Source organism: Polypterus senegalus, chromosome 7, assembly GCF_016835505.1.
Source record: "Polypterus senegalus isolate Bchr_013 chromosome 7, ASM1683550v1, whole genome shotgun sequence".
Classification (NCBI taxonomy): Eukaryota; Metazoa; Chordata; class Cladistia; order Polypteriformes; family Polypteridae; genus Polypterus; species Polypterus senegalus.
In genome coordinates this window covers 112,105,679-112,125,635 of record NC_053160.1, presented here as the reverse complement: position 1 = coordinate 112,125,635, position 19,957 = coordinate 112,105,679, and the positions used below count along the sequence as shown (strand labels likewise).

Genomic DNA, 19,957 nt, shown 5'->3' with positions numbered 1-19,957 from the left:
TGAGGACCTCAGAAAAAGAGTTGTTGACGCCCATCAGGCTGGAAAAGGTTACAAAACCAACTCTAAAGAGTTTGGACTCCACCAATCCACAGTCAGACAGATTGTGTACAAATGAAGGAAATTCAAGACCATTGTTACCCTCCTCAGGAGAGGTTGACCAACAAAGATCACTCCAAGAGCAAGGCGTGTAATAGTCGGCGAGGTCACAAATGACCCCAGGGTAACTTCTAAGCAACTGAAGGCCTTTCTCACATTGGCTAATGTTCATGTTCATGAGTCCACCATCAGGAGAACACTGAACAGCAATGGTGTGTATGGCAGGGTTGCAAGGAGAAAGCCAATACTGCTCTTCAAAAAAAACATTGCTGCTCATTTGCAGTTTGTTAAAAATCACGTGGACAAACCAGAAGGCTATTGGAAGAATGTTTTGTGGACGGAAGAGATCAAAATAGAGCTTTTGGTTTAAATGAAAAGGCGTTATGTTTGGAGAAAGGAAAACACTGCATTCCAGCATTAGAACCTTATCCCATCTGTGAAACATGGTGGTGGTAGTATCTTGGTTTGGTCCTTTTTTGCTGCATCTGGGCCAGGACGGCTTGCCTTCAATGATGGAACAATGAATTCTGAATTATATCAAAGAATTCTAAAGGAAAATGTCAGGACATCTGTCCAATAACTGAATCTCAAGAGAAGGTGGGTCATGCAGCAAGACAACAACCCTAAGCACACAAGTCGTTCTACCAAAGAATGGTTAAAGAAGAATAAAGTTAATGTTTTGGAATGGCCAAGTCAAAGTCCTGACCTTAATCCAATCGAAATGTTGTGGAAGGACCTGAAGTGAGCAGTTAATGTGAGGAAAGCCACCAACATCCCAGAGTTGAAGCTGTTCTGTACGGAGGAATGGGCTAAAATTCCTCCAAGCCGGTGTGCAGGAATGATCAAAAGTTACCGGAAACATTTAGTTGCAGTTATTGCTGCAAAGGGGGGTCACGCCAGATACTGAAAGCAAAGGTTCACATACTTTTGCCACTTACAAATATGTAATATTCAATCATTTTCCTTAAAAAATAAATGACCAAGTATAAAATTTTTGTCTCATTTGTTTAACTGGTTTCTCTTTATCTACTTTTTGGACTTGAGTGAAAATCTGATGAGGTCATATTTATGCAGAAATATAGAAAATTCTAAAGGGTTCATAAACTTTCAAGCACAACTATATTTTGCAAACCTTCACAATCAAGGAGATAGTCAGCCCGGTAGACTAATGTTTGTCCTTCTCTGAGTCTCCTGTTGCTCCCTGATGGACTGTGGTCAGGTTTGAAAAGTCCCTCAAGTTCAAGAGCAGTGACATTCTTTTCTGAGTGGCACAGAACAGGGATCATCAAAGAAGGATGCTGCTGCAGTGCAATCAATAACTGAAGAGCTGAAAGACCATTTTTAAATCTAAAAAGTACAAAATACATTGTTACACTGCTATAAAGTGCTAATCACATAGTGTATGTGTATGGACAGTATGTTAAAAACATGATTACTTCAGTAATTTTCTAAGGTTTTAAGATTTTTCTGCTGCTGACAGAGTCAAAAATCTGTTTTAGTGTATCAAGTCACTTTAGAGAAACTTAGTGTTGCTTTTGCATTTTGCCTTTAAACATGAGTCAGTGGGGTATGTTCTTAAAGCCTTTCTGAGTTTCTGGTTTTAGATCACTTATTTTAGATGGTTTAAAGTTGGGCCGATTCTAGACAGGCATATATGAGGGGGCAGACAGAAATGAGGAAGGGGGCACATCAATAACAACAACAACATTTATTTATATAGCACATTTTCATACAAACAGTAGCTCAAAGTGCTTTACATAATAAAAGAATAGAAAAATAAAAGACACAATAAGAAAAACAAAATAAATCAACATTAATTAACATTGAATAAGAGTAAGGTCCAATGGCCAGGGGGGACAGAAAAAAAAAAAAAAACTCCAGACGGCTGGAGAAAAAAATAAAATCTGTAGGGATTCCAGACCATGAGACCGCCCAGTCCCCTCTGGGCATTCTACCTAACATAAATGAAACAGTCCTTTTTGGATTTAGGGTTCTCACGGAAGGACTTGATGATGATGGTCACGTAGACTTCTGCCTTTTAATCCATCCATCATTGTTGGAGCATCATGAAGCTTTGAGTAGGTGGAGGTGGTGCAGGCCACCACCACAAAGAAACCGGAAAAAGAAACAGAAAAAGAGAGTAGGGGTCAGTACGGATTTTAGAGCCACCACGAGTAATTATTATGAGGAAATTGAACATACAGAGTATCAGGATTAAGTTAAAGTGAAGTTATAAAAAGGCCATGTTAAAGTAATGTGTTTTCAGCAGTGTTTTAAAGTGCTCTACTGTATTAGCCTGGTGAATTCCTATTGGCAGGCTTATTCAAGAATTTAGGTGCACAGCAGCAGAAGGTCGCCTCACCACTTCTTTTAAGTTTTGTTCTTGGAATTCTAAGAGACACTCATTTGAGGATCTAAGGTTACGATTTGGAATATAAGGTGTCAGACATTCCGATATATAAGATGAGGCGAGATTATTTAAAACTTTATAAACCATAAGCAGAATTTTAAAGTCAATCCTGAATGACACAGGTAACCAGTGTAGTGACAACATGGTGGCGACGGAGTCGGGAAAGGGGTGGGATGGTGGTGGGAGTGATCTGGATAACTTTTTTATGATGTAATTGGATTGCACTTTGTCAGGCCTCTACCCTAAGATCTGTCCAACTTGGGTGGTACACCTGAAGGCTAAGCTTCTGCTGGTGTAGCTCTTAGGGTCACTAAGACACACAAACCCCCTGACCACAATCCCTGAGGAGGAAAACTGAAAAATAAAACAACAAAAAATAAAATATTCCTCATCAGTTTATAACAACTAAAAACATGACATTTATCTTAATTGGATGACCTATATCAAATATATTTGAATCCAACAATAACACTTCTCACTATTGCCAATAGTAACAAAACTAAAAAGGGTAGGCCAAGTTATGAAAAAAAATCAATTCACCAAGTCTTGAAAAATAAAACTGAAAAATAGAATAAAAAAATAAAATAAAATAAAGAATAAAATAAAATATCCATCCAGATCTTTATAACCAACAACATAAAATGCATCTTAATTGGATGGCCTAATTCTGAAATAAATTTGCAAAATAAAGTAAGAATAAAATAAGACCTCTCAATATAGCCAATATTTACAAAATTAAATGCATAGCATTTAAAAAAAACAATTCACCATGTCTTTTCCTACAATTATTTATTTATTTATTTTTGCTTATATCTGGCGCCGCTGAGAGTGCCAGCCATTCTAGCAGCTCCGTGTATGACTTTATCTTTTTTCCTTTTTTCTCTGTTATTCTGTATTTCACTGATCACTTCTACCACTTTCTTTTACGTGGAATCGCTCCCTGGACACTTTTTACTGCGTCTACTACTTGACATGGATTTTTACATGCTGAGACTCGCCTATTCAAGTTGTCAACATCAAGCGCGGAGAAGAAATGCCCGCGCCAGTGTGGTTCCCTATTTACCTGACGAGGTAAGAGGACGGTATCGGGGCAGCCGAGCCGGCACTAAGATAAAAGCCAAGCGTCTTGCAAGAAAGTGGCACTATAAACCTTCGGTGCCTTGAAATGTGAACCCACTACCAAATTAGATTGATGAACTAGCCGCGCTGGTGAAAAATGACAGAACCTACAGAGAATGCAGCTTACTGTGTTTTAGTGAAACTTGGCTAACAACTACCATCCAAGATGCTAACATGGAGCTACCCGGGTTTAGCACAGTTAGAGCGGACAGAGATGCAAATACCAGCGCTAAGAAGAAAGGAAGGGGTGTCGCTCTCTATGTCAATACAAAGTGGTGCAACTCAGGACATGTAAATGTTAAAATCTCCACTTGCTGCAGGGACATCGAACTGTTGGCCGTAAGTTTGTGTCCCTATTACTTGCCCAGAGAGTTTGGACATGTCGTTGTTATTGTTTACATCCCTCCTCGGAGATAGCAAGTGACGTCATCCATTCCGCAGTTGCTAAGTTACAAACTCAGCTCCCTGAGGCGCTTGTGCTAATCTCTGGAGACTTTAACCAAGTGACGTTCAACAAAACATTACCTGCCTTCTCCCAGTATGTGGACTGTAACATCTGGGGAAATAGGACTATTGACCTACTGTATGCAAACGTTAAAGACACATACAGCGCCACTCCGCTGCCTGTGCTTGGGAAAGCCGATAATAACCTGGTTCTGCTTCAGCCTCACTACAAACCAAGCATGAAGGCGCTACCTACAACCACACGATCATTTAGAAAGTGGTCCACTGAGGCAGAGCAGGCTCTGAGAGACTGCTTTGGAACCACTGACTGGGATATCCTGCAGGGGTCACATAGTGAGAATATTGAAGAGGCTGTTGACTGCACAACTGATTACATCAACTTCTGTATGGACATTGTAGTTCCAGTAAGAACAGTAAACTGCTATGCTAACAACAAGGCGGCGAAGGAGCAGTACAGGAGAAAGCTGGAGCAGAAATTGCAGAATAACAGCATGAAGGAAGTGTGGGATGGGATGAAGATCATCACTGGCTGCAGCTTGAAGCGGGGTGCCACCATCGAGAGAGATGTGGAGAGAGCAAACCAAATGAACAACTTCTTTAACAGGTTTGACCACCCTAACCCACTCTCACCTTGGAGTACTGCATCCTCCAACCATCCTTCTGCTGATACCAGCATAGTAGAGACATCCCCACCCACAATTACAGCAGCGCAGGTGAGCATCTTCAAACTGAGCCTGGAACAGGGGAGAGTCCCGAGGCTTTGGAAAACATCTTGTATCACCTCAGTCCCAAAGGTACCTGTGATGTTGGGTTCGGCTCCACACTCCCATCACTGTTTGGAAGCCTTTGAACCCAACACCATCGATAATGTCATCGAGAGATAGAGAGAGAGATAGAGAGATAGATACATAGGTAGGTTATTAATCCCAAGGGGAAATTCACATAATCCAGCAGCAGTATAATGATACAAAAAACAATATTAAATTAAATAGTAATAAAAATGCATGTAAATGCAGACAATAACTTTGAGTAATGTTAGCATTTACTCTTCCGAGTGGAATTGAAGAGTCGCATAGTGTGGGGGAGGAACGATCTCCTCAGTCTGTCAGTGGAGCAAGACAGTGACAAAAGTCTGTCACTGAAGCTACTCCTCTGCCTGGAAATGACACTGTTCAGTGGATGCAGTGGATTCTTCATGATTGACAGGAGTTTGCTTAATGCCCGTCGCTCTGCAACAGATGTTAAACTGTCCAACTTTACTCCTACAATAGAGTCTGCCTTCTTAACAAGTTTGTCCAGGCGTGAGGCATCTTTCATCTTTATGCTGCCTTCCCAGCACAACACCGCATAGAAGAGGGCACTCGCTGCATCCGTCTGGTAGAACATCTGCAGCATCTTATTGCAGATGTTGAAGGACGCCAACCTTCTAAGAAAGTATAGTTGGCTCTGACCTTTCTTACACAGAGCATCAGTATTGGCAGTCCAGTCCAATTTGTCATCCAGCTGCACTCCCAGATATTTATAGGTCTGCACCCTCTGCACACAGTCATCTCTGATGATCACAGGGTCCATGAGGAGCCTGGGCCTCCTAAAATCCACCACCAGCTCCTTGGTCTTGCTGGTTTTAAGGTGTAAGTGGTTTGAGTCACACCATTTAACAAAGTCTTTGATTAGCTTCCTGTACTCCTCCTCCTGCCCACTCCTGATGCAGCCCACAATAGCAGTGTCATCAGCGAACTTTTGCACGTGGCAGGACTCCGAGTCGTATTGGAAGTATGATGTATATAGATTGAACAGGGCCGGAGAAAGTACAGTCCCCTGCGGCGCTCCTGTGTTGCTGACCACAATTGAGCAAGGGGATGGTAAAAAAAAAGTGCAAAAGTGCTTTTATTAAAAAGACAATCCAAAAACGAAGTGTTCAATAAAGTGCAGTGCTTTCAAATTCTTCATTAAATAATCCATTAAAACACGTGGAGGTTAAAAATACACAAAAACAATCCTTTTAAAAACGAGGTTAAAATGTACCTAAAAAGTCTTTAAAAACAACAACAACAACAAGCCCAGTGCTTCTTTTGTGTTAGCGTCTCACCTGCTTCTCCCAGTTGGGCTTTGCAGCAGGCGAGACGCTCTCTGCAGCTGCCCTTTTCCCTTCACTCACACACAGGTCTGGAGACCCGCCGATCCTGGCTTCGGTCTAGCACTCATCCCAGGCCTGAGACTTGGACTCCTTAGTTTCCAGGACGCTCACACCAAGGTCTTCACCTCCAAACCTCACGACTCCCGCTGCCTTTCCGGCTTTCCGTGGCCAGTCGCCTTTCCCTGGTCACTCCCGCTACCTGCTCACTCAGCGGGAGCAACTTCCAACTCTAACTCCTGGGTGTAGGCCCAACACCCCGCTTCCTCGCAGCTGCCCGTGAGCGCTCGATCGCTTGTCCATGCAAACACACCGCGTGTCTCTCTCTCTTGCACCGACCTGCTTCCTCTCTCACTCCCATGTAACCTCTGTCCTCTCTTTTTTCTCTTTTTTTTCTCGTTCTTTTTTTGATCTGTTCCCCAACCGACTCGCGCTTCTTTTAACACTAGAATTACCAGAGCCTACGAAAAAACTCGTAATTCCGTCCCACCTTAAACTGCTTCTTAAATCCCTTCACACCTCTCCGCCAGCGTCCTTTGTTCTCTAAATGTGCTGATAAAGAGAAGCTAGGAGCAGCCGGCTATTCCATCCCCCACCAATTTAGAACGTGCACGAACTTCTCTCAGCTCATGCCTTGATTGAGTATCTGGGAGTGAAGTGGAGTTTTAGAGTGAAATAATAGATCGTTGTTTGGAACACACACATTTCATGTCTGTTCCGTTTCTACAGTAACCTGTGTCAACACATTGTTAAAACAGAAACTTTTTTTATATTCTAGTAGTAGATGACAAAATGTAGGCATAAACTATATAATGTATGAAGCCTGAAGTCCAAATAGCAAAGAAACATTTTCACAAGAATAACACAATTGCACTTTTATTCAAACATATAACTGCAGAAAAAAAGCCGCCTTAACATGCGACATTGACACCAGTTTACTATAACTGACTCCGTGGTTCAATAGATACAGCCCCCGCTTGGGAATCAAGGGGTCACGGGTTCGATCCTGCCCCTCCCTTTTGAGAAGTAAACTGTTCTTAGTCTTACTGTTTTAGAAGAAAAACATACATTTGATTTCAGTCTGTAACAGCCGGTGCAATTTATGATCTTTCTAAAGGTTAGCTTTTTTTTATTCACTTTTCACTCTCTCAGTCGCGTTCAGAATCAATCCATACAACCCCATCTGACACGGCTGTTTTCACTAAAGACGCTATAGCTCTGCAGTGTACCACGATGCATACTAACGCCCCGGTTCTGACACACAAACGCTGGCGAAGCTGCCTTCTTCGTATCTCACCGTCACTTGCTTTTCTTTTTATTCAGTTTTATTGAGTGTTCCTGCCAGTCCCCGCATGTTGCTGTATGCTTTTTCTTTTGTACCCAGGACAGGCAGAGGAAAGAATGGTAAAGACCAGTAACTTCGGCTATATGCAATCATCAGACACTCCCCATCTGCCCGTGTCGTTCAAACACAGGAACATATATTGGTGTAAAAGTATAACAAAAGTGCACTTTTATTCAAGTGCACTTTTTCCATCGCCTTTTCCTGTAAGAAGCAGTGTACACACTTCTCTCTATGCTGTGGTTTCTATTACACACCTGAAAGAAAGACAATATATGTGAAAATATAATCGCACTAATGCAATATTATTTGAAAGCGAACAGCGTCAGATCGGTGTGAATTTATGCAGGAACTGGAAATTCTCTGATCGGGACCTTCCCCCAGGGAAGAAAGTACAGTGTCAGGTGCTCATTCAGTGTAATAGAAACCATAGCACAGAGAGGTGTGTACACGGCAACAAGTACACGGTCGTAAATGTAGGAAGGACGGTCCTTGGGTGTGTGGGAACTGTTAATATTTGAATGTGATGATTTTATATAGCACGGAATGAAAATCTGCACTTCTTAGCATTGCACCATGCAAGATGTCGTATCAATCGCCTACTGTATCTTGCTTTCTTTTTTCTTCGGTTATACAGGTAGTTTTGAATAAAAGTGCACTTGTTTTGTTTGCGAAATGAAGTGTCTGCGTGCACTTTTCGTGGCATTACACGTGTATTTTTGAGCATGCCCGTTTGAGCAGTATATAAAGTATTGAAAAGTATAACAAAACAACGGGCAGATGGGAGTGTCTGATGATTGCATATAGCGCCGAACTTACTGCTCTTTACTATTCTCTCCTCTGCGTGCCCTGGAGTACAAAAGAAACAGAATACAGAGGCGCTATAGCTCTGTGCTGTACCACGATGCATACTAACGCCCCCACCGGTTCTGACACACAGGCGCTGGCGAAGCTGTCTTCTTCGTATCTCACCGTCACTTGATTTTCTTTTTATTCAGTTTTATTGAGTGTTCCTGCCAGTCCCCGCATGTTGCTGTATGCTGGATATGTTCATATGTATTGTCTCTTTCTTTCAGGTGTGTAATAGAAACCACAGCATAGAGAGAAGTGTGTACACTGCTTCTTACAGGAAAAGGCGATGGAAAAAGTGCACTTGAATAAAAGTGCACTTTTGTTATACTTTTACACCAATATATGTTCCTGTGTTTGAGCGACACGGGCAGATGGGGAGTGTCTGATGATTGCATATAGCGCCGGTTACTGGTCTTTACCATTCTTTCTTCTGCATGTCCTGGGTGCAAAAGAAAAGCATACAGCAACATGCGGGACTGGCAGGAACACTCAATAAAACTGAATAAAAAGAAAAGCAAGTGACGGTGAGATACGAAGAAGGCAGCTTCGCCAGCGCTTGTGTGTCAGAACCGGGGGGGTGCGTATGCATCGTGGTACACTGCAGAGCTATAGCGTCTTTAGTGAAAACAGCCGTGTCAGATGGGGTTGTATGGATTGATTCTGAACGCGACTGAGAGAGTGAAAAGTGAATAAAAAAAAAAGCTAACCTTTACAAAGATCATAAATTGCACCGGCTGTTACAGACTGAAATCAAATGTATGTTTTTCTTCTAAAACAGTAAGACTAAGAACAGTTTACTTCTCAAAAGGGAGGGCGAGGATCGAACCCGTGACCCTTGATTCAAGCGGGGCTGTATCTATTGAACCACGGAGTCAGTTATAGTAAACTGGTGTCAATGTCGCTTGTTAAGGCGGCTTTTTCTTTCTGCAGTTATATGTTTGAATAAAAGTGCAATTGTGTTATTCTTGTGAAAATGTTTCTTTGCTATTTGGACTTCAGGCTTCATACATTATATAGTTTATGCCTACATTTTGTCATCTACTACTAGAATATAAAAAAAGTTTCTGTTTTAACAATGTGTTGACACAGGTTACTGTAGAAACGGAACAGACATGAAATGCGTGTGTTCCAAACAACGATCTATTATTTCACTCTAAAACTCCACTTCACTCCCAGATACTCAATCAAGGCATGAGCTGAGAGAAGTTCGTGCACGTTCTAAATTGGTGGGGGGATGGAATAGCCGGCTTCTCTTTATCAGCACATTTAGAAGACAAAGGGCGCTGGCGGAGAGGTGTGAAGGGATTTAAGAAGCAGTTTAAGGTGGGACCGAATTACGAGTTTTTTCGTAGGCTCTGGTAATTCTAGTGTTAAACAGCGAGGGGCCAAAGCAGCTGCAGCACATTAGCCATGGGAACAATCACGGATGTGGGCCGTTCCTCACCTGTGCACTCGGCGAGGACGCCCACACCGCAGATCACCCTGTGGCTTGCTATGGCCACCACGCCCACTCACTAAGCCGACTTGAGTGCGGTGATTATTTAAAAACTGGCCTCTGCTAAGCGAGCTGTGGACCCATAACACTACAGTACCACGTCCTAGTGAGCTGAACGAATTCTTGCTCTGACGTCACATGTGATGAAGACCAAGGAGTGGCTGCTGCTTCAACACCTGAGGCCACAGGTCTGCCTCGCCCTCAATCCTCTGCAGTTCGCATACCAGTAGAAGGTGGGAGTGGAGGATGCCATCATGTATATGCTACACTGATCCCTGTCCCACGTGGACAGAGGCAGTGGTGCTGTAAGAATTATGTTTTTGGACTTCTGTAGTGCTTTCAACACCATCCAACCTCTGCTCCTTAGGGACAAGCTGACAGAGATGGGAGTAGATTCATACCTGGTGGCATGGATTGTGGACTATCGTACAGACAGATCTCAGTATGTGCGTCTCGGGAACTGCAGGTCTGACATTGTGGTCAGCAACACAGGAGCACCACAAGGGACTGTACTTTCTCTGGTCCTGTTCAGGCTATATACATCAGACTTCCAATACAACTTGGAGTCCTGCCACATGCAAAAGTTCGCTGATGACACTGCTATTGTGCGCTGCATTAGGAGTGGGCAGGAGGAGGAGTATAGGAAGCTAATCAAAGACTTTGTTAAAGGGTGTGACTCAAACCACTTATACCTGAACACCAGCAAGACCAATGAACTGGTAGTGGATGTTAGAAGGCCCAGGCCCCTCATAGACCCCGTGATCATCAGAGGAAACTGTGTGCAGAGGGTGCAAACCTATAAATACTTGGGAATGCAGCTGGAAGATAAATTGGACGGGACTTCCAATACTAATGCTCTTTGTAAGAAAGGTCACAGTCCTTCAACATCTGCAATAAGATGCTGCAGATGTTCTACCAGACGATTGTGGCGAGTGCCCTCTTCTACACGGTGGTGTGCTGGGGAGGCGGCATAAAGATGAAGGACGCCTCGCACCTGGACAAACTTGTTAGGAAGGCAGGCACTATTGTAGGAATGAAGCTGGACAGTTTAGCATCTGTTGCAGAGCGACAGGTGCTAAGCAAACTCCTGTCAATCATGGAGAATCCACTGCATCCAGTGATCAGTGTCATCTCCAGGCAGAGGAGTAGCTTCAGTGATAGAGTGCTGTCACTGTCCTGCTCCACTGACAGACTGAGGTGATTGTTCCTCCCCCACACTATGCAACTCTTCAATTCCACCCATGGGTAAACGCTAACATTATTCAAAGTTATTGTCTGTTTTTACATGCATTTTTATTACTCTTTAATTTTATACTTTTTTTTTGTATCAGTATACTGCTGCTGGATTATGTGAATTTCCCCTTCGGATTAATAAAGTATCTATCTATTTAGAACAGAATATTTAAACTTTTTTCTTCTTTTTTTGTGTTTTTGTCTTGTTTTAAGCTTGTTTGTTTTGCAAGCAACTAAACTCTGTTTGCAACTGAACAGCTCCACTCTCCTTTCTCCTCAATCCACTCTATTTGTTATGGACTTCTCACAGGCCAAGATCACCAAATTCCTCTTTCTTTAATGTAACATGGTGCGACGATAGGGGATAAGGACACATGACAAAGTGGAGAAGGAACTCTTACACGATGCTGAAGACACACCAATTACCAGGGTTGTTACATACAATTTATGCAGCTCAGGAAAGGCCTCCTTGTACTCCTGCAGGAGTTTACACACAGTGGACAGGTATGTTTCCTTTGAACATTTTTGAGCAGCATCTGTTTTGCCACAAGAACTTCATTTTTCAGACTTACAACATCTGCTACAGTGCCAGCCATCACAGCCAGAGGGTGCAACAGGGTGGGATCTAGAAATGCGCTAGATTTGGGTGCAAGACTAGATATGGCTCTCATCAGGTCAATATTCTTGTGTGAAAATCTAGTTTCCATTTCTGAAATGGCCCTGTCAAGGATGTTGAGCAGGGATCTTTTCAGAGACTCATTGGGGGAAATGGTAGGGTCACCAGAGTCTGTATGGCCCAATGTTGAGAGCACAACACTTTGACCCAGGTGTTTGCTCATTGTTCTCCTTCTCTTTGTTGGATGTGACTCATCCTCAGCAGGAGATGACACTCCCCAACAGTCATCCTCACGGATGTTTTTTAAGGAGTCCAGTGCTGCACTAACAACCTCAGAAGCACTGCACAGATCAACTGACTGAGACTGTAGAATAGCATTTGCTGGTTTCAAGACACCAAGCACCACACTAGGAACTTTCCAATCTCAAAGAAGTGATGCCTCTTAATTTGGCATAGCAGGCCTGATGCCTCGGTGCACAGGTCAACTGCAGCATCATCATCCTCTGTCATCTCAGATAGGATACTAAGGATTTGTTCTTGATTGTCCACAGTGCACCTTGTCACCTCATAGTGGCTTGTCCATCTGATCTCAAGCAGCCTTTTTAGACAAGGTGCATCATGTTTATTGAGCACATAGTGGTGGTGAAAAAAGTTGTAGAGTGAACTAGATAGGCTAAAAATCTTTTGCACACAGCTCACTCTGCATGGCATGCACAACCACTAAGTGCAGTTGGTGGTTGTAGCAGTGGATGTATGGGACATATCTGTCAAGCCCTTTTGGAGAAGAGCTTGTACAACACCTCTAACCCCACTCATCACAGAAGCCCCATCATAACACTGGCTAAGTATACTGTCAGCACTGTAGCCAGCATCAGAAAGGTGTAACAGTATCTCAGAGGTGATGTACTCTGCATCAAGTTGTTGCAAGTCAAGCAACCCAATAAGATGCTCCTCTGGCATGGAATTTCTGACAAACCGTATTATCACAGACAAATTTTCCACATTGCACCTATCCCTGGTCCCATCACTTTTGAGGCAAAACCCTGCAGAATCAGCACTTTCATATTTTTCCTGACCTCTCCAAGCACCATGTCAGCCAGTGTTTGGATAATTTCATTCTGGATATCCTTACATGTGTATTTTGCATTTTTTACCCTTAGCAATGCTTGCTAGCTTATCATCCTTCTCTAAGGTATATTCCATCAGTTTTAGAAAAATAACTGAAACAATGTCATCATCATTACCCGCTGCATCATGTCTCAAGGTTTCTGCAGTCCCACAGAGCCCCAACTCATTTACACAGAGAAACCTTATAGCACTACCGATACTCTTGACAATTAATGGTTTTTTTTCAAGTTGTGTTTTACCAACCAACATTGAATCCACAGTCCCCCTGTGGCCTCTCTGCTTTTATGCTCAGTCCAGATGGTTGAAGCATGCACATGGTTGTGGCTGGACACATGCCTCTGTAGCCCCTTGTCTCGATCAAGTGCTGCTTTCCAGTTGTTAAAACCAGTTAAGGTAAAAACTACATCCCTCTCATTAACAGTGCTGCCATATTTCCGAAAGAAGAAACAGGAGCATGCGTCCTGCACAACAGAGTATTCCAGCCATGGTTGTGTGCGGTACCAGGCAGGATTGAATGATCTTAATGTTGTACCACCAAATACACGTTTGGGGTAGCTACCCAGTATTGGCTGGGATGGTGTATTGCCATTTAAGTCACTGGGTAGCTGAGCGGGTTGCTTTGGGGCAGCAATTGTTGGCAGAGGTACAGGAGAAGCAGTGCCTGTTGATGCCACAGGAGTAGACATGCTAGCTGCTGTCTCTGATGTACCAGCAGCAGCATCATTGCTACTGCTATTGGTACAGGCAGGAGCAGCGCCACACTTTTTAAAAGCTTGGAAAAAAGGACGCATCTCACAGCATTAACTTTCCCTTTGTGAGCTGCTGGAAGCTGGGGTGGAAAGTGAATAAGCTTTACTAAAATCGCTGTGATTACATCAGTATATGAAACGAGAAAACTGTTGAGTGCAGAGTTGAAAGCTGGGGCAGGGCTTTGTGTCGGGGTCTGACAGACACAGGTCCTCCAGTCGGCTCTATGCAGCAGACAGGCTCACAGTGGTGCTTGTGGGATCGAGAAAGAAACACTTCTCTACCAGACTGAAACTGTGAGAAGAACAATGGACTAGTCCCCCATTGACTGTACAAATATAGATGTATTTTTTAGTTAATGTTAGTTATCTCACGAGTCGCTATGATTTTGACGACAGAGATTTGCTGCTTCCTCAAAGCCTCCCACTGTTGCGCAGCCCTGCCTACTGAGAAACCTGATACCAAGAAATTTGCATATTAACAGTGATTGGAAGTTTAGCTGGGGGGAGGGTGAGTGTTGTGCCGAGTGCTGTGTGAGCCTGCGCACAAACAGAGCACAGAGGGAAAGAGCAAACAAGAGGTGAAACCTATCATCTCATTTGTGCCTTTTCCAGTGAATTTTTCAGCTACTGTAGTAAATCTTGTCCATATTCAGTTTGTGAGTAATCTATTATTTTCTTTCTCAACTTCTAAAAGTTTGATTTAAGGGGGCAGGACGTTTGTTTAAGGGGGCATTGCCCCCTCTTGCCACAGCGTAGAGCCGACCCTGGTTTGAAGGCTTGAACAACATGCCTGCCCCCAATGTACTACTGTTGAAATGAAACGGAAAACTGCAAAAGGACCAGGATGTTTCCCTAAAATCACTATCGACTAAAACATTTTTGACCCTGACTCATCACCAGAAACCCTTTTTGAATAATATACGTTGAAAATTATTGGAACTGTCCTTCACTAATAATGCAGTAATTTTAAGTTGCTTGTTAACAACTGAATTGCAGACTGACATCATGTTTGCTTTGAACATGGCAATGTAACTTACAAAAATTGTAAGACTAGAATATGATGATACCTGTCAATTACACATGAGTTACATTTGATAATACACCACCAGAGTAGTCTGACAAAATTGTTCTCTTTTCTTCAAGAGTAGCTACATATCTCAGGCAACCAGCTGTCTGTAACATTGTGCTATATTTTAAAGTACATTCTCGCAAAGCTTCGACAGAAGCAGCACGGTCAATCTAAAACACAAAAAAGGGGCATATACAGTATATACAGTTCTCATAAATTTCTATTCTGTTACGTATTTAGTTTAACTCTATATCTTGTACAATCATAGAACAATAAATTCTGTGTATGTTATCAAGGAAGTAATGATTTTCTAAAATCACTGCAGAAACTAATAAATAAACCTTGCTCTACTATAGCATTATGCTTTTCCTACCTCTCGCAAAGCTTTCTTTATTTTTTCTTCAGTTACATCATTCACTGTTGCTTTGAATGAAGGCTGACCTGCAGGATACAGTACAAGATCTTCTGAGACGAAATGCGGACCTGGGCCTCCATGCACAACTGATACCGCAATCATCTTTCCTGCCAAGAAGTACTCATCCTCCCTAAGGGCTATGAATGAAAATCATTCATATTTTAGAATTTTGGGTGATTTACAGTTCAAACCACAATTCCAAATTGCTTTTAATGTTATTTCTACTGTTCCACACATATTTACCAACTACGTTTGGAAACATTCAAATATGTTTCATGATGCATTAAAATCAAGACAAACCTAAGTATGTTGTTGGTAAATATCTCTAGAACAGTTCAAGTAACAAAGCGTATCAGTGATGTGATATATAATTACAAGACACACATCTTAACACTATGTATACATACCATTTGCACTGTAGACTAAGTAACATTGTCCTGTTGGTCCATCAAAAATAGGTCGGTCTTTAAGATGGTTCATCAGTAGAGTTAGAAACTCTTGTCTTGGTCCACTTCTATCAATTCCATCCTCAAAAACGCCAGCATCATCAGTAAATCTGACCAGCATATCACAGGTTTCTAAATATGTTGCACTGAAACCTTGGACTGCTCCATCCCAGACATTTGACCTTGAAATGTTGAACCGGCTAACTCTTCCATGATCAATATGATGCGACAGATTTGCAATGATATCAGGTAGTGTAATGTTTACCTCTTCTCTAGAATTACACAATACTGAGTTACATTTGTGAAATGCCAGACAGTACACAGTTTTCTATTTTTTGCACTGATATGCAGTAAAGGGATTCTTTCACATATCACAGAAGTAATTCAATCTTTTACTATTAAGTAAACAGAGAAAACCTATTGCTATTGTCAATAACTGCCAGCTTACATGGTGTGTCTGATAAATTCCCCAAATTTACAGGAACTGGCTCTTCATCCTCTTCTCCAACACATGGTGCATAAAGGTTTGTATATTTACTGTAAAGAAATTACCATTCCTATGTTAAAAGACAATGCCACCCATTTTACACTAAAACATTCTTCTTAAGTAATCCATCCATCCATCCAGTATCCAACCAACTATATTCTAACTACAGGGTCACAGGGGTCTGCTAGAGCCAATCCCAGCCAACACAGGGCGCAAGGCAGGAAACAAACACTGGGCAGGGCGCCAACCCACTGCAGGGCATCTTAAGTAATTTCCAACCTAAGTAAATCCCAGAAGTATTTTTTTGTAAGTTAACCAATCTACAGATATTTTAGAAACAACTTGCCAGTTTATTTTTCATCTAATCTAAAAACGTCTACCAAGGGAATAGTCACATTTTCTCATTTTTTTTGCTTACCTGTAGTAGGTGGATTTAGTCACATTGTATTCAGGTAGATCCAGAGTATCCTTAGTATCAGATATTTCTATCTGAAAAATAAAGTGACATGGTGAACTTAAATGTCCAATACAACACAAAACAAAACTGAAAGAAAAAAATATTATGAGGTAACATTTAGTTCAATACTTACCTGTCCAGCTTAAATCTTTGATGAATGTCTGGATGCATCTCTAAAACATGTGAAAATGACTACTTTAGTGCAACTAAAGTATCATGGAGTTAAAAAGGAAATTTAAAATTATGGTAAGTTATAATAATCTATTTAGAACAAAAACTCTGGTGTCAACATAAACTCAAGGGTCTATCCCAAACATGTGATTTGATCACATTACCAGCTTACAGATTACTTACATTTGCAAATTAGTACTTACACTGCATCTTCTAGTTTGTGTTTGGGTGTACTTTGGTTATAGGCTTCAAAAACCTGAGGGAAAAAGCATAAAATTCTATACAATTTTATACAGCCTATATTATTCTTCTCTTACTACATAAATACTTATTAATGAAATGTTGCCTGCTGAAACGTGGTAAGTTGTTAGTATTTCTTTTTTTTATAATAATAATTTTATTGTAATCATTCCAACAAATCTATCAATTTTTACAAAAAATAGGATTGAGATTGAAAAACAAGTCGATCCCCACCCCTGGGAGAGAGAGCATGGCCAACAGGGCAAAACTTAAGGCTTGTAAACATCCCTAAATTGATGAGTTTAATAGACCAATAGAGACGAATGGAGAAGAAAAAGAAATGAGATAAATGCTTCCCCTGTGCTTTAAGAGCTTATTCTAAAATATTATTGATTAGATCCTGCCAGGTTTTGAAAATATTCTGTACAGATCCTCTGACTGAATATTTGATTTTTTCCAGTTTCAAATAGTATAAAACATCGGTTTCCCACTGACTTTAAAGAGGATAGTTAGGATTCTTCCAGTTTAGCAAAATAAGCCTGCGTGCCAGAAGTGTAGTGAAAGCAATCACAGTTTGTTTGTCCTTCTCCACTTTAAACCCATCTGGAAGAACACCAAACACAGGTGTTAATGGGTTAGGAGAGATTGTGACACCAAGACTGTCTGAAAGGCACGCAAAAATGATCCAAAATGAGGTTAATTTGGTGCAGGCCCAAAACATATGACCCAGTGAGCCTGGGACTTGATTGCAACGTTCGCAGGTTGGCTCTTGCCCTGGAAACATTTTGGAGAATTTTAGACGAGACAGATGTGCTCGATATATAATTTTGAGTTGAATAATTGTATGCTTTGCGCATATTGAGCTCGTGTGAAGTCTCTGCGTTGCTACGTTCCACTTCTTTTCTGATATATTGATTTCTGGCAGATAAACTGGCTGAACAATAATGAAAACGATTCACATGTGTTACACCAAATGCCATTTAAAATGTAAATCCTACTGTTTGTCCAAGTACAACGCAGGAACGCATTTTCAAACTCAACTACAGATGTTACTAAGTAGCTAGCCTCTGTTGAACCAAAATATTGGCAAGCATTATGCACAGAGCAGCTCTGGTTAAGATAATTAATACGGCCATTCAGTATATTGCTTTCCTAAATTATTTGTTTCATGTTAACTCACCACAGTGTCAGCCTGATTGAATTCAATTGCGCTCCTACTTGTAACAAGAATTTCAGAATCAGAGTCTGATACTGAGCTAACATCCACTGCAGTTAAAGGAAACGAAATCAACACATTATTATGCATTATTATGTACAGTATGTCACAGCACTGTGAAATATGTAAAAGTGCTAAACTATTAGATCCACTAACCTCTTCTAAAGTCTTTTTCTAGGCATATAATAAAAGAGATCCTGCAATATGCCTTTCCTATTTCCTTTTTATATTCAGCCAATACAAATGGCCTTTCTGTCCCAGGCACATTGACCACCTCTAAGCAATCTGGATACAGAAGTATATATATGGTCCTTCATCCATGTCCTTGTTAAATGTTCTCATTTTCTGGACAGCTAGTTTCAGGAGATCAGGTGCTGCTACCAGAGGGTCTGTAAATAATGGGAGTGTTTTCCTTCTTACAGGTTTTAAATCACTTCCATTTGGCACCATCAATCCTATGTTTATCTTGATAAATAAAAATAAACAGAATGAGTTTTCTATAAATTATATATTTATAAGTTTGTTGCACAGGAAGTTAAACACTAAATGGGTCCACTGATTAAACAATAACTGTCCCTGCAACCATTGTCTTGTATACATGATACTAACAGTTAAGTCACCTAACCTGAACTTGTCTCTGTTCTTGTTTTAGTAGTCTCTTTGACCCATAGCTAAAAGAATTGTCTTTCTTTTGATTTGAAGTTTCTGTAGTACATGAACTGTTTATATGATGGGCACGGTTGTTGTTCTGGAATGGACAGAATTGAATATCAACACATTATGGACAGAATAATTGTAATCATTTATGAACCATAAAATGTATTGATGTGTGTTTTAGTTCAACTAGTTCCTCAATATTGTTTATTATAAGTACTTGTAATATGTGACTTTTAGTTTATGACCACTACAGATAACACTGCTTGTTAAAAGATGAAATACAAAGGTGTGCTTCTGTAAGTTTTTTTAACAAAAAAAAAACAAAAAAAACAAAAACAAAACACATACAGCATGAATCTCTTTACATTTTCTTCACAATACTCTTAAACGGCATAAATATAGAGTACACTAGGAAAATCCATTCCATTATCTGTTGTAAAAGCCATTTGTTAGTTAGTTAGATTATAATAAGTTGATATTAGTATTTTGTTAGTTATGTTAAAATGTTTGTGTATATATTAGTGCATAGTCAATGGGAGGTTCTATTATAAGGCCTACAAGCTAAATTGTAAATGGAATATTATAATTCTTTCTTGTCATTCTGACTACACATTAGTTCAGATTATGATCTGCCTTGCAGTTGTTAAGGCATGGAGGGCAAACAGCTTCAAACCGTACTGGCATACTAAAGTCAAGTATAGAAAGCAACCGATTTTTAACCAGAGAAAGCTAAGACTGTAATTAGACTGATTTTCTGTTTTTGCCTTTTATTCTGCGTGTGTAAAAACTTTTTTCTAAAATTTTGTGATTTTTTTCTTTTTGAAATTTTCACTAAATGTTTTTGAAATTAACTTTATTGGACTGAGAAATTTCTTTTTTTATGTGTTTGACTCATGCTGGATCCTACCTTGCCAACTGCTGCTCAAACTGTGGAATCGAAAAGACGCAGCTTATATCTGTACTTTGAAATGGGCTGGCAATTGCTGAATGTTGAAAATAATATGAGACCAAATCATGTTTTATTTTATTAGGTTACAACCGTTACCAAAGTTAACAGTCCCAGTGTATGTTGCAGTAGTAATTACAAAACTTAAATGACTGCATTAAGAATAATACACATATATACTGTATATCCCAACATGCACAGAAGTTGTTTATTT

At 40.7% G+C, this 19,957-nt stretch overlaps 1 pseudogene; it reads right to left on the bottom strand.

The window, feature by feature from the left end:
* Nucleotides 1-1,193: 1,193 nt before the first annotated feature.
* LOC120532059 lies at nt 1,194-18,856 on the bottom strand (annotated as a pseudogene).
* Nucleotides 18,857-19,957: the final 1,101 nt, after the last annotated feature.